Source organism: Canis lupus, chromosome 30 (assembly GCF_011100685.1).
Source record: "Canis lupus familiaris isolate Mischka breed German Shepherd chromosome 30, alternate assembly UU_Cfam_GSD_1.0, whole genome shotgun sequence".
Taxonomy (NCBI): domain Eukaryota; kingdom Metazoa; phylum Chordata; class Mammalia; order Carnivora; family Canidae; genus Canis; species Canis lupus.
In genome coordinates, this window is record NC_049251.1 from 25073252 (window position 1) to 25087324 (window position 14073).

Consider the following 14073-nt stretch of genomic DNA (forward strand, 5'->3'; position numbering starts at 1 on the left):
GAAAACAGTTTTGTTGCTCCTTATGCTAAACAAAAGACTCTTCTTTTTTTTAGAGAGAGAGAACGACACTGGGGAGAGGCAGGGGGAAACGAAGAGAGAGAGAGAAGCTTAAGCAGGCTTCACGCTGAGCGCAGAGCCCAACACAGGCTCCACCCCATAACCCTGAGATCACAATCTGGGCTGAAATCAAGAGTTGGACGCTTAACTGACTGAGCCACCCAGGCACCCCAACAGACTCTTCTTTTTGGCAGAGCATCTCACATTTCACTTGACAGCATCCATGATCCATGATGAGAGAACATGGCACATAATTTTCCAAACTTTCCTGAGTCTCTCCTTAGCAAAAGTAACAAGTGGCAGAGGTCACCACCAAACCACTCGGAACTGTCCTTGTCTAAAACCACTGTCATCCACAGATGAAATATTTGTTCTGTGAAATCAATAAAGGAGACAAGCCTAACGTCTCTGCATCAGGAAACATGATGTTACTGAAAACCCTGAGTTTTATTTTCTTCATTTCATTCCTAATTACATCATGCTTTTGGCCCTTCTTTTCTGCCAATAACTTGCACTGGATGTCAAGTACCACCTGGGAGGAAGGCTAGCTTTAACCCAGGGTATAAACTACAGAATGCAGGCAGGTATCATTAATGAGAGAAGGAAGCAGGTATAATACGGTAGTGAGTGGTGGGACCTCTGGTGACATATTCAGCTTGAGCCAGGTGTTGCCATATAGAAATGTTTCCTTGCATTGCTGGACTGTCTGATTTTTTTTTTAAGAGAAGAGAAATATGGATTTAATTGGGAGTGAAATTTCCAGATGGTTAAATATTGGCTAAATTTTTAAAAACATGGTACGGGCAAACAAAATTCAGCCCCCTACCAAATCTAACCCTTGGGATGCCATTTGTGATTTCTGCTTTAAATCTATTTACAGCTCAGCTCAAATGGGGAGTCGTCTGAAGTACTGTTAGGGAGTTCAAGAATGGTGGAGAGCCAGCATGCGAACTGCCTATAATTGGACCAGTTGGGGCAAAATTCAACCTGCATGTCCACACAAGCCTGGAGACTGAGCAAATCCCAGGATTCTACATAGGGGAATGGGTTCAAAAGCCTCTTATTCTAAAAGTAGGAATATGGGGGTAGTTAGTGCCAAAAGAGTTCAAAACTAAGAGACATAGCTAAAGAGGTTAAGAAAAGTGAGTTGTAAGTTCATATAGTCCAAGGTCCAAATGAGGATGCTTTTATGGACTGAATGTTTGTGTCCCCTCAAAATTCATGTGTTGAAGCCCTAATCCCCAATGTGATGGTATCTGAAGGTGTGGCTTTTGGGGGTTAATTGGGTTTGGATGAGTTCATGGGGGTGGAGTCCCCCTGGGATTGGCTGGTGTGGATGCATGCACGTACTTGCTCATCCTCTCTCTTCCTGTGTCTCCCCCACCTCCCCACCATGTGAGGATGCAACAAGAAAGCAAACACCTGTAAACTAGGAAAAGGGCCCTCACTAAGAACTGACCATGCTGTCACCCTAATCTCAAACCTCCAGCCTCAAAACTATGAGAAATAAATGTTTATTGTTTAAGCCACTCAGTCTATGATACTCTGTTATAGCAGCCCAAACTGGTTAAGACATACACTAAGCAGGATTTATCACACTGGCCAATTCCAGACGGCCAAAAGGCTGCTGGGGTGGCTGAGAAGCTAAGAGGAAGTGTGCTAAAGATAGTGGTACTTTGAGTGCAGTGATTTCACTATCCCTGGTCCAGAAGACCCCAAGATTGGAGGCACCTGGGCAGCTCAGTTATTGTCTGCCCTCAGCTCAGGTCATGATCTTCGGGCCCTAGGATCAAGCCCCACATAGGTCAAGTTCCCTGCTCAGTGAGGAGTCTGCTTTTTCCTCTGCCCCTCCCCCTGGCTCATGATTTCTCTCTCTCTAGTTTGCTCTTTCTCAAATAAATAAAATCTTTTTAAAAAAGTAAAAGAGCCTAAGATTTGAGGATTTACCAATTAGTTCTTAACATGGGTGGGCAGGGGTTGCCGTTCTACAATAAAACCATGGGCCCTCAGAAGTACCTTGCCTTGTATCTTTAAGTCATGTGTATAGAGATTCTATAGAATACATCAGAATTTGGACTTGCATCATGCATTTTGAAACAATAATGAACATTCATCACATTGGAAAGAAGAGTTAAAAATATAGATTCTAAATCAAACAACTCAGTACCTGTGATTAGAAAGCAAAACATTGAGTGATACCACGTATAAAGATATATCTGCCCCATACCTGGCCCTTAACATTTAAATACTAGAATTAGGTGACTCTTATTTATTCTTCGGAAATCCACTGAAGTGGACACAGCAGTGCCCTATTCACATTCCCCTCCAGGACCTAGCAATTCTCTCTCCAGCTGCTGAGAGTGGTGGCTACTGATGGCTCACAGCTGAGTCCTCTCCAGGACCTAGCTTAAGCCACAGAGCTGCTCCTGGGGGCACCTTCCATTCAATGGCTCATCAAAGGAGGATAAAAAGTCTTGACCTCCCTTGTTTCAATTGGTACAACTTAGAAGGGCCATCGTAGTTCCAGAGCCCCCATAAGATCACCTGAAGCCTCCGTTCTAACCACCTCACAGTTCAATACTTCCTCTGCCCTATCCTACCTCCTTCACTCTCCATTCTGCACCTAAGTCACAGAATCTGTTTCCTAGAACAGATCCATATACAACATGGATCAAGTTGAAATATACATAGAATAAGAAAATATCAAATATACTGTATGCCAGGCAACTTTTAAATGGCTTTCATATTGATGGAACAAAATTGAAAATTTAGGGAAGCAAAAACGATATATAAATTTTATTAAAAAATATTTCCATTTGTCAATAATATCAGTAAAAAATATATGTTGTTTCTGTTTATCTAGGATGCCTCTTTGTTCACTTGGAGGACTTTCCACTCCATGAGATTTGAGGAGCAGGTGCCAACTGTGGTACCCAAGTCCCTGGAGGCAAGAGTAGGCAAGTGACCCTGGTCTGATCTATCATCTAAAATGATTAGTCCAAGAGAAGGGCATGTGACCTAGGCAGAGCCAAGCGGTCATTCCACGAGATTCAGTGGTACACATCAAAAAAGATAAGCTCCTTCTTCTTATATAATAAGCTATGATAATGTAAGTCTGGAGCTGCTAGTGGCCACTCCCACTTACAGTAGAAGAGAATAAGGCCAACACAAAAAGAGAAACAGAGCCAAGAGATGAAGAGATAAAGAGAACAATACTGTCTATGCCCTTAGATCCAACAGTGCCTGAAGTCAGAACCTTGAACAACCCAGTTATATAAGCCAAAAATATTCCCCTTCATTTCGTTAGCTGTGTTGAGTGGGGATGTCCATCACTTGCAACTAATGGAGTCTTAATTCATTACATTAATCATCCCGAGACACATTAAAATAAAACTAAATGACAATTAGGATCATAACAGCAAAGTAGAGGTCTCTAGCATCAGAAGCCAAGAGCTCTACCAAATCTGAGAAAAGAAATGCAGTCATGAAAAAGAGAGGATTCATTCTGGGAAAGCTCTTGATGAAAAGCTCAAACCTAGAAGGCATACTACTTTAGGCAGAAAATAGAATAAAATATCGGCAGAAATAAAATGGGGTTTGCAGTGTAAAAAAAAAATCACTGATGACCCATGAAATAAAACAAATGGGACAATAAAAATTTCACCTAGTATTCTGGGAGTGGAGGAAAAAAGTGTTGAGTTGAGGGCAGGAGATATGGAAGAGGGAGACCTGACCTGGGGGCTCAGGCTGAGAAGGCTGATGGCGGTGGAGAGCACTCAGGACCAGGCAGGCAGTCTGAAGGAAGGGGCCGTCAGACTCATGTTAGTGGAGGGGCCTTTCATGTCAAGAAGGAAGCAGGTAATGAGGGAGAGGCTCACTGTTTACCCATATCCTGCAACTCATAAGGGGCAGGTTAGCTGTTAGATATTAAGCTTCAGTGCCCCCCACATGAAAAAGCCCTTTAAAGATTTCATGAGGGGCTCTTATAACTTGCTTACATGGTCATAGGTGTTTGTAAAATTTGCAAAACTGAGATATATTAGCCATACATAGTTGGTTACTAAGTTTACGATGCTCTTTCTAATCTGATTTTGCCTCTTTCATATTGCCCCCTGTTTTGTGGTGTTAAAGTGGTCATGAGCTTCTTGGAGATCCAACTAAGAGGAAGTTGAGTTGGGGATCCATTTTGATACATTTAATGTATTATATTTATGTTGCTCAAGATCTCTTCTATGTACAGTTATGCCAGTACAGCTTATCATCCTGGTATAAGAATGTCTTCCAGGAATACTTCTATCACCCACTTTGCTGGCTCATAAAGGTGCAGAGCAAGAGGTGCAAGAGCTACAGGAATGTGTCCTTTGCCAACTGATACCAGACATATGTTGGTACAGGAGAAGAAATGCATTCTGAAATAGAGCCAGAAAGTAGTTACATGGGATATCCTTCCAATCATCAGATATAGAAAATTATGAAGATTCAGCTCTCATCACCACCTAGTCAAAACAGAATTTGCATCTCCTATCAACAATAAGCTCAGTAATACAAGGTACACAATTACTACATATTTTCTAGAATTCTGGTAAGAATCACGTGATTTAGAAGATATAAGACTCCTTGTGTTTATAGGCACAAACCTTTAGTAGTACTACAAATAGCTGGGACTTTCTATGTGACAAGTTGTATGCTATATACATTTTCACAAAAATACTGAATCAAGTCATACATTTTGTGCACCTATAAAATATAGTATGAATGAGAATACCACAAAATTAATATACTATAAAGAGTTTTCACAACAAAATTGTTAATGCAGGATATTATTTCAAAGAAAATATAAGACTAGCCCTTGCACAAGAAAATTTTGAATGTTCTAAAGTCTTGCAGGTCTTCAGTGAAAGACACTGTGTAAAGTTCCTCCCAAATTTAAAAACAATCCTAAAAACATATATGACATTGCCAATAATAATTTGTGAAGCTCAAAAAAAAAGTTTCTCTAAATGGTCAATAAGTGAAAACTTTCTGTCAGCCATATTACAGGGAATTATCTTTGAGGAAATTATTTTCCTCTATAGAAAACTTTGCAGAATTGTCATTTGAGAAGGCAAAGTATTTTCAGTTAGAAAATATTGGGGAGAAAGTATTGGGAGAAATATGCCACGCAAATAATTAATGACGGGTCTAATTAATCTTTCTAGATTATGAGATGATTGTGATATTTTAAATTTTATCATTTATTTTGACTTATCAATCTAAACAGATACACCCATTCATACTTAATTTTGTATCTGTAATTTCGTATTTTTTGTTAAGGACCCCACCTCATTCCCCATACTATATAAAAATCATGCCCCACAAAATCTGTTTCTGGGGTTGGATTTCCTCTGCTGGACAAGAGATAAAGGTTAGAGGGGAAGAAGCCTTCAATGAGCCCCCTTGGTCCCACCCAGTAATCATGGCAAAGGTCTAAATTTTTGGTATTGGTATTCACACCCAGTGGAGTAGATTTTGTGTTTATTCCCAAGACTTCCTCCTTCCCACATCTTTCTACCTGCTTGCTGAAACCACCAGGTGCCTGGGATTAGAGAAACCTATTTTTCTACAATTCAGCTAAAAATGCAAATGTTTGCTTTAATTAAATCTTCAGTGTAAATGAGTTTCATTTCTCACTGTTTGTAAGGTGTGTGGGGGGTGATGGGGAGCCTGGGTAGACAAGAGGATCTGAGGGAGGAGAAGGGAAGTAGAAGACAGAGAGGGCAGAGAGGAGGATGGAGAGTGAGGACCATCCCTACTTGGGGGAGATAGAAGGATACAGACAAGAAAAGCCTGGGAACAGGGAACAAGTCTTGTCCCCTTACCCTCAGCGCAGTGGTACCAAACAGGAGCTGTGCACCGGGGGTCGCCAGCACGGTAACAAGGCTGCATGATTTATGAAGTGATTTTGAGCTCAGCCCCACATCCTATAAAGAAGGTTCATTCCCTGGGGATTCGTTAATCAAGGAGCACTGTACAAACACTGCTTCCTGTGGGATGTTAATAGTGTCTAAAGCAGGAGACAGAGAGAGAGAGAGAGAGAGAGAGAGAAGGGAATCATTGTTTAGGGGAGAGAGAAATTAGATCACAGCTGAAAAATAAAACTTCCCTTGTTATAGAAGATGCCCCTTTGCTACCAAGTGAAAAAGCAACTTTCTTATGTAAGCATTTTGACATCTGAAAAGAAGATTCTGTATTTAAGTCAAGGGAAATACTGCCCTCCAGCTCCTAAGCTTCTTGTGGTCCAGGTGTTCTTGGTAACATGGAGCAGGCTGTTGTACCTGGTTTTCAGTGGTTTATTTCCGTGAGTTTGTGTATGTAGGCTATTATGTATAAAGAAAGATGGGGCTTCTGGGAGATGATGTGCCACCTGGCCCCACTCCCCTGGCCTGGCTTGCAGCCCTAGAGGCGAGGCGTGGGGCCAGAAGTGGAAGGAGCTCTCTCCAGGAAAGGTGCTGTGAGGCTCTGAGCACCAGCAGTGCTGAGGTGAGGAGAGGAGAAATACAGCTGGCTCAGGAGCATCAGTGTATTTTCCTAGGGTGCTGTCAGCAGAGTGGCCCTCAAAAGTAGCTGTGCAGGGAGGATACTGACAAGGAAAAGTTAGAGCAGTGAAATGGGATGGGAAAGAGGACCTGAGGTGATTGAGCTGGTAGGCAGACGCATGAGCTAGATGCCAAGCCGGCCTTGTCATCTCTTTGGTCTTATTCCCCTTGACCCACACCCTAACTCGATCTTATCATTCATAAGACCAGGAGAAATGAGATCCCCAAGGAAAAGAAGACAAGAGGCAGTGTTTCTTTTTTTTTTATTTTATTTTTTTATTTAAGAGGCAGTGTTTCTCCCATGCCTAAAACTGCCTATGCAGTCACTCTGAGAAGAGGGCAGCCCAGAGCCATCTCATCACATTGGTTACAGCTTAGGGAACAATCCAGTAGTGTGAAACAATGGGTGAGGACTCCCAGAGCCTAAATACAGAGAATCCAGAGATAATTTTTAAGAGGGAGATTCCAGGAGTCTATGCAGAAAAATCCAACCTCAGTGTTTTTGACTTAACCCCTAACCTTGGTGGGAAGTGGAGAGAGGGGAAAAGAGCTTCTTGAGCCCTTGTATCCCAGATGTTCACCAAAACCTTAGAACTCATTCTCCAGGACTGGGATTTCCAGTGGGTCTGTGGAGTCAGACAGACCCCCTTGGGGTAACACTGGGGCTGGACGAAGGACAAGTCTCTTCCTTCTGTCCCCCAACCTCCAGCACCTTGGAACACTGTTGTATCAGTCAAGGCTCTTATGGTTGCAAATGTCAGAAACTCGCTGAAACTGACATTAGCCACAAAAATTGGGGCGGGGGGAGAGAGGAGACTATTTCATCTCATTGAGATATCATTATTTATCTCTCTATAAAACAAAGGGGCTCAAATGATTCTGTTTGTCTCTAACTCTGGTGGCTCTCTTCTGTTGGGCCCACATGGTAGTGAAAATGGCTCTAGGAGCTCCATATTTATGTGGACCTTCGAGCCTGCAATCTCTGAAAAAGACAGACTCCTTTTTTCAAAATGCAAGCAAAAGTAGCAAGTGGCTTCTCAATGATCATGTGGCCTTTCCTGAACCGATCACCATATCCCAGAGAATGGGATTGATCAGTTGAAAACAGTAATGAGACCAGCTCCACCTGAAGCACATTAACTGAGAGTGGGGTGATTCTCTAAAGGAAAACTGGGAAGTGTTATCACAATACGAGAGAAGAAAAGCTGGACAGGCAAAACAGACATGCATCATAATTGTTATGCACAAAAGATATATTTTAAATGACCAGAAAGGGCAGGTTTGAAGGAGACATGAGTTACCAAAAATACCATGGATGTATGAAAGAGAGAAGGGCATTCCACAGCTATTTGGTGGCAGCAAAAAAGAGTGATAGTATGGGGCAGCAATGTTCACTCTAGTCTCAGGTCTTTTATGGCCTCCATTGGCAAACAAAACCACTTTCTTCTTCAACCTCCTTTCTGTCCCAACCTCCTCTCTGTCCTCACTGGCTGCATGAGTCCTGGGCTGTCTGCTCTGATCATGACAATCAGGGTATCTTCCATGGCCAATATCATATATAGCTAGGAGTGTCCTGTTCTCAGCTCCCTTAAGCAAGAGGGAACACTACTAGACTCTTCCCTGCCCAGGGGTAGCCATCAACTGGAGAATAGATGGGCACATGACACCAGAGTTGTTCATCTACAGGCTAGCAGGTGACTCTCTGAGGTGTCTTGGAGGCAACAGTAATTAACCAAACCAATCCTACTGTGAAGCTGGGTAAGTACCCTGCTCCTGTGGTAGTCTCTGTTCTTGGTGGCTGTCTGCTTCTGGTTCTAGTTCTAGTCTACATGACTCCTCACATTAACCACTACCCCTTTTTTCTTAAGAGGTTCTTAAGAAGTTTGTCATTTCAATGTAAATCTCTAACACAGAGCAACAAAATTCACCACACCCTAGAAGCAGCAGCTTTGGTTGTCCCAAGTCCTCTCTGGTGACAGGCTAAGTCACAGAGCAGTCCAGAGGGGGAACCACAGTAGTAAATTCTCCATGTTGTTTTTGGGACACAGGGATGCTTGCAGCAGCAGACAACACGACGCATACACAGAGGCAGGCTTTGACACTATCCAAGGCAACTATGCGAACTTCAAACTCTCTCCAGGTCAGGAAAATGGACTAGAATACCAAAGAGAGTGGAAGGGGAAGAAGGTCAGGACATCCAACAGCACACAGCCCTTATTCTGAGACAGTGGCTTGTTAAACATGTTGCAGCTGAAGCAGGATGGAAAGGTGTGTCACACCATCTACCTTTGCCCTGGGAGCTAGGTATGCTTCAGAGAAAGAAAAAAGAGAGAAAGCTCTGGGTAAGAATCAGTATCATATATTAGAAAGACATGGCTCCCAGTTGTATGAATACGAATTTTCCCAACTTGTCAGCTTGTCAAAAATGGAATCTTGATCCCTCTCTGTCAACATCAAACCTTTCCTGCCTAGTTAACATTTATAGGTGTAGACAGGGGAGAGGTGAGTGTATCATTTGATAAGTGCTAGGGGAACACTGCTTTAGAGAGGCACATTAACCCTTTTGCCTGTTCCAGCTCCTACGGGGGAGATAGAACAGGTGGGCTTAATTGGCTCTGAACAAAATCCTTGAAATTCCCTAGAAAGCTATGTAAGCAGATGTCACTCTCTGGCACTAAGTGTTAAAGAGGTGTCTTTATAACAAGCCCAGGGAAAGGTGGGTAGCAGATTTGTTTTAATGAAACTAAGCTTCTACCTTCACTTTACAGACATTTGAGGACACCTTTGCCCAGAAAAAAGACAAGGTACTTAATATAAAAATTTACAATTTAATTTCTAGGAGTAGCACATAAGGGTTGAGGTGAGTTTAAATGGCATGTTGTCAGAACAGTAATTCCATCAAAATTACCCACCACCCCCCACACACACTCCCAAACAGTTCTCTCTCACATTCCCCAATCTTTTTTTTTTTTTAGATTTATTTATTTGAGAGAGAGAGAGAGAGAGAGAGAGAGAGAGAGAGAGAATGAGCAGGATGGGCAGAGAGAGAGGGAGGGAGAAACTCAAGCACACCTCTGCTGAGTGCAGAGCCTGATGTGGGTTAAATCTCATGGACCCCTGGAGCCATGACCCGAGCTGAAACCAAGAGTCAGAGCCAACCAACTGTACCATCCAGGTGCTCCAAATGGGAATTTGGATTTTGTTTTGTTTTGTATGTGTTGTTTTTTGTTTTTGAAAGAGAGAGAGAGAGCTAGTGGAGGAGAGGAGCAGAAGGTGAGGGAAAAGGAGAAGAATCTCAAGCAGGTTCCACACCCAGTGTGCCCAGCATGGAGCCTCAGTCTCACAACCCTGAGATCATGACCTGAGCCAAAATCAAGAGTGTGAAACTTAATCCAATGATAGAAAGAAGCAACCATATGCTGGGTGGCCTGTGAATAACAAGCTCCAGAATCAGGATCTATCACTTCAACAGGTGTGTCCCCAGAGCTTCCCCCCCCTCCCCTTGATTGTCTGGGAGACCTCCTGGCCCTGTCTGTTTTATTTACATTTAGTATGAGTAAGATTCTGTTCCTTGTGAGAAAATGATCTGTCTGACATCCTCTCCCAGACAAGCATGGCTCTTGGGCACTGGCCTTAGTCTAACCTGCAATGTCCCAGATGTCTGGGTTTAGCCAACAATGACCTATGTGTCTGTAAAGCAGTGTATATAGCTGTAGCCATTTTTAAAAATGGAAAACATGTAAAAGAATAAGCTAATAATAGAGCTAATCCAGTATAAACAGTCACCTGGTATAAAGAAGCAGCTGAACCAGTGTCAACAATGTTATCTGTCAAAAACATTAAACCCAAGTCAACAGTTTTAGAAGGCAGAGTGCCGTTCCAGGCCATGAAACTGGCCTTCTGCCTCAGTTTCCCGTATTATACTGACAGTATCACCAAAACTGAGTATTGAACTTTGGCAAGAGGCTCCATTGGGCCCATGCTCACCCCCCTTTTCCACGGATATAGCTCCCAGCTGCAAGATGGTGTCCCACAACTCATTCACTCATTATTTTATTTAACAGGTAATTATTTAATGGCTGCTAGATGGCAGACCCATGGTTGGCATGAAGAGTCAAGGGAGAAGAAACAAAATCTCTACTTTCAAGAGTTCTCTGGAAAGCAAAAGAAACCTACCCTTTAATGAGTCATCACATTATGTGACAAATGCAGCTTTTAAAATATGTTCAAGATGGAGAGCTAACACAGAGATGGGAGAAACCTACAGTATCAGGGAGGATGAATGGAAAGGCTTTCTAGAAAAAATTCGCTTTTGAAAACCAAATGTGAGTTCGTCAGGAAAATAGAGTAAAGTTAGAAGGGGAGAAAGAAAACCACTTGAAAAAGACGGAATAGAGCACCACTCAGGGCCATAATCCTTCAACCTCTGCCCCTGTCCCTCAGGATCACCCACCACCCAGTCTGCTCTGGCTGCTATGCTCTACTTGCCAAAATAGTTCCCCTGGACAGCACCAGAAACTGACCACACCTTCCATCTGTGCACTCAGTGTTTCAGATCCTTGGCTAAGAGTCCTTGCTAGTGTGTGCCTTTCTCCAGGCCTTGCCTATGGTCCTTCAGTTGAGATCCCAACATGTTCTGCTTCTAAATCCACCTAAGTCATGACCCTGAGGATGAAGTGAATGTTTCCTGCTTGGGGGCATGACCAGGAAGCAAACCAGGCCTTGGAGAGTGATAAAATTTCAATGGGTGGCAAAGAAAAAAATATTTGAGGTGGGAGGTAGAGAAAAGGTGTGCTCTGAGAGAGAGTGGTATATTTCTTTCTTTTTTTTTTTTAAGATTTTATTTATTTATTTGTTCATGACAGAGAGAGAGAGAGAGGCAGAGACACAGGCAGAGGGAGAAGCAGGCTCCATGCCGGGAGCCCGACGCGGGACTCCAGCGGGACTCCAGGACCGCGCCCTGGGCCAAAGGCAGGCGCTAAACTGCTGAGCCACCCAGGGATCCCCGAGTGGTATATTTCTCACTGAGCAGGATGAGAAGAAACCTAAGAGAGGGATATCTATATTGGAAAAGACACTATTTCAAACAGAAATTTCCTGGGTAACCTGTCACACAAAGGCATCAAGGGCACCATGTATCCAAACAGTCCTGAGAGTGAGACTTTGTCCCACCATGGGTCAGAGTTGAGCAACATTCTAAAGCTCCAATTTGTCCTAAGTGAACCAATGTGCAGAACTAACGAGGTCATCAATTTTTCTTCCAGCTAATGAACTCGTCAGGAAGGGTGTGATACGGGAAGATGATGAGATGAGCAACCAAATCTGATTAAATAGTTTCATCTTCATCAAAGAATCAGACACAGAGCTGAAGCCCCATTATTCACCAGAAGAGGATAATTACACAGAGTAGCCTGCCATCAGGGCTGCCCCTCCCCTCACCCACATGGCTCTACTCCTCTGGGTACAGGGAGTGGGTCAGACCTGGAAATGGCCACTCATTTTAATTCAACAACTATTTATGGGCAACTTGCTTCATGTCAGGTGTGGACCAGAAACAAAGGATGGAGATCTTATCCTTCTTTTAAGTAGTTCATGGTTGATCTAGCATGGAACAGCAACTAACTGAAATATGCTATGACAGATGCTTTCCCAGTGCTTTGAACCAAACGCCGTGGGGACAGAGGAGAGGAAGAGAGTGGGAGTGGGAGGGGACCAAGGAAGTCTTCTCCTAGGAGGTCACCCTTGAGCTAAGCTTTAAAGATGAGCAGAATTTCACTAGAGAAGAAAGAAGGGAACTGGAAGGACACATTGGACTGAGGAGTGGGCTTGAGTAAAGATAAGGTGGTATGACAACACCCAGCTTGTTTGGAGAAACAGCTCTTTCTTACCCTGCTTCACAGACTATAAGCCATCCAAAGCCATTCATATGAACTTAGAAACAAAATAATCAGTTCTTTTCAAATAATCCAAATTAGATCAGTCATTCTCAGACTTTTTGGTGTTGTGAATTTATTGTTTAACTCAGATTTGTGGTTACCAGAGGAGGGTGGTAGGAAGCGGAATTGGAGGAAGGTGCTTAAAAGATACAAACTTCCAATTATAAGATAAGTAAGTACTAGGGATGTAATGTCTGACATGATGTGATGACTAGAGCCAACCCTGCTGTGTAAGGTACAAGAAAGTTGCTAAGAGAGTAAATCTTAAGAGTGCTCATCACAAGAAGAAGGGTTTTTTTTTTCCTTCCTTCCTTCTTTCTTTCCTTTTTTTTTTTTTTTTTTTTTTACTGTATCTATATGAGAAGATGGATGTTATTCCAACCTATTGTGGTAATAATTTCACAATATATGTTAATCAAACTATCATGCTCCTCACCAACCAGAAAAGCAGTCATCAGGGGTTGCAGGTCTTTGGAGTCAGGTTTGCTTATTACTAAGGCCAGATAGGTCTGAAACACGTTGTCGAACTAGAGGGACTGGTTCTGGGCTTTGGCAAATGGTGAGGCTTGGGTAAATGGAAAGGAGGGAGAAGGGTGGCATTGCAGGAAGTGAAAGAAGAATGTATAGTGAGCTTAAGAAAAAGCAAATCAACTTTATAGGAGCAAAGCCTTCTCCCAATCTTTTTATATTAATTCAGCATTCACAATGCTGAATTAATATAAAATCACAATTTTCACAATGTGCAAAGCACTGGCAAGGTGCTGGAAGCTCATCACGTGGGTGCCCCCCAACCCCCCCTCCCCGCTCCAGAGGAGTTACAATCTAAACATGCGCAAAAAAGGAGTAATCAAAGCAGCACTGCATCTCCTGAAGTCATCTCATTCTCTGCTTTGACTTCAACAAGGTGAAGAGTGTTGTCTCTAGGAGACCACTATTAGGAACCACCTTTGCTGCCCTGGTGATGGAAGGAGGACACTGGGGAGGCTGATTACTCTCTTCATTAACCAACTAATACCTTGGTGGACATTAAATGGTGACGTTCCACAGAGATAGTATATCTAGCTAGATAATCAGGGCCTGGGAAGGCAGACAGATAGTCTCCCCACTCTATACTCTCTAGAATTACTTGCCATCTCTTCCCGTCCTTCCGTATTGAATAGCTCTCTTTCCCTTCTCCTTTTCTGCTTAACCATGACTCACGGGACCTAAAAAGGATGAGAGTTACTCAAGGGGCATTTCTTAGGGCAATGCCAGAAAGGATAATAAAATGTCAGATGAAATCATGAGTCACCTTAGTTCTGAAATGCCCTATCCTAGGAGAAAAATGTAATAGACACTACAGTAAGCTGAAACCTATCACGTATACAGAAAAGCACATCCCTTCACCTTGAATCTTCCATCCTCCTCTCCCTCCCCTTCTTCCTCTTTCATACTTTAGTAAAAACTGGCACATGTGGTGGGGCATGGAGAAGTGCACAGGAGTGGAAGGAGAGAGACTCAGGATT

At 42.9% G+C, this 14073-nt stretch overlaps 1 long non-coding RNA gene across 1 annotated transcript in view; it reads right to left on the minus strand.

The window, feature by feature from the left end:
* LOC111093387 overlaps window positions 1–14073 on the minus strand; it is an 84401-nt gene that overhangs the window by 50995 nt on the left and 19333 nt on the right. The gene's annotated exons all lie outside the window — the stretch shown is intronic.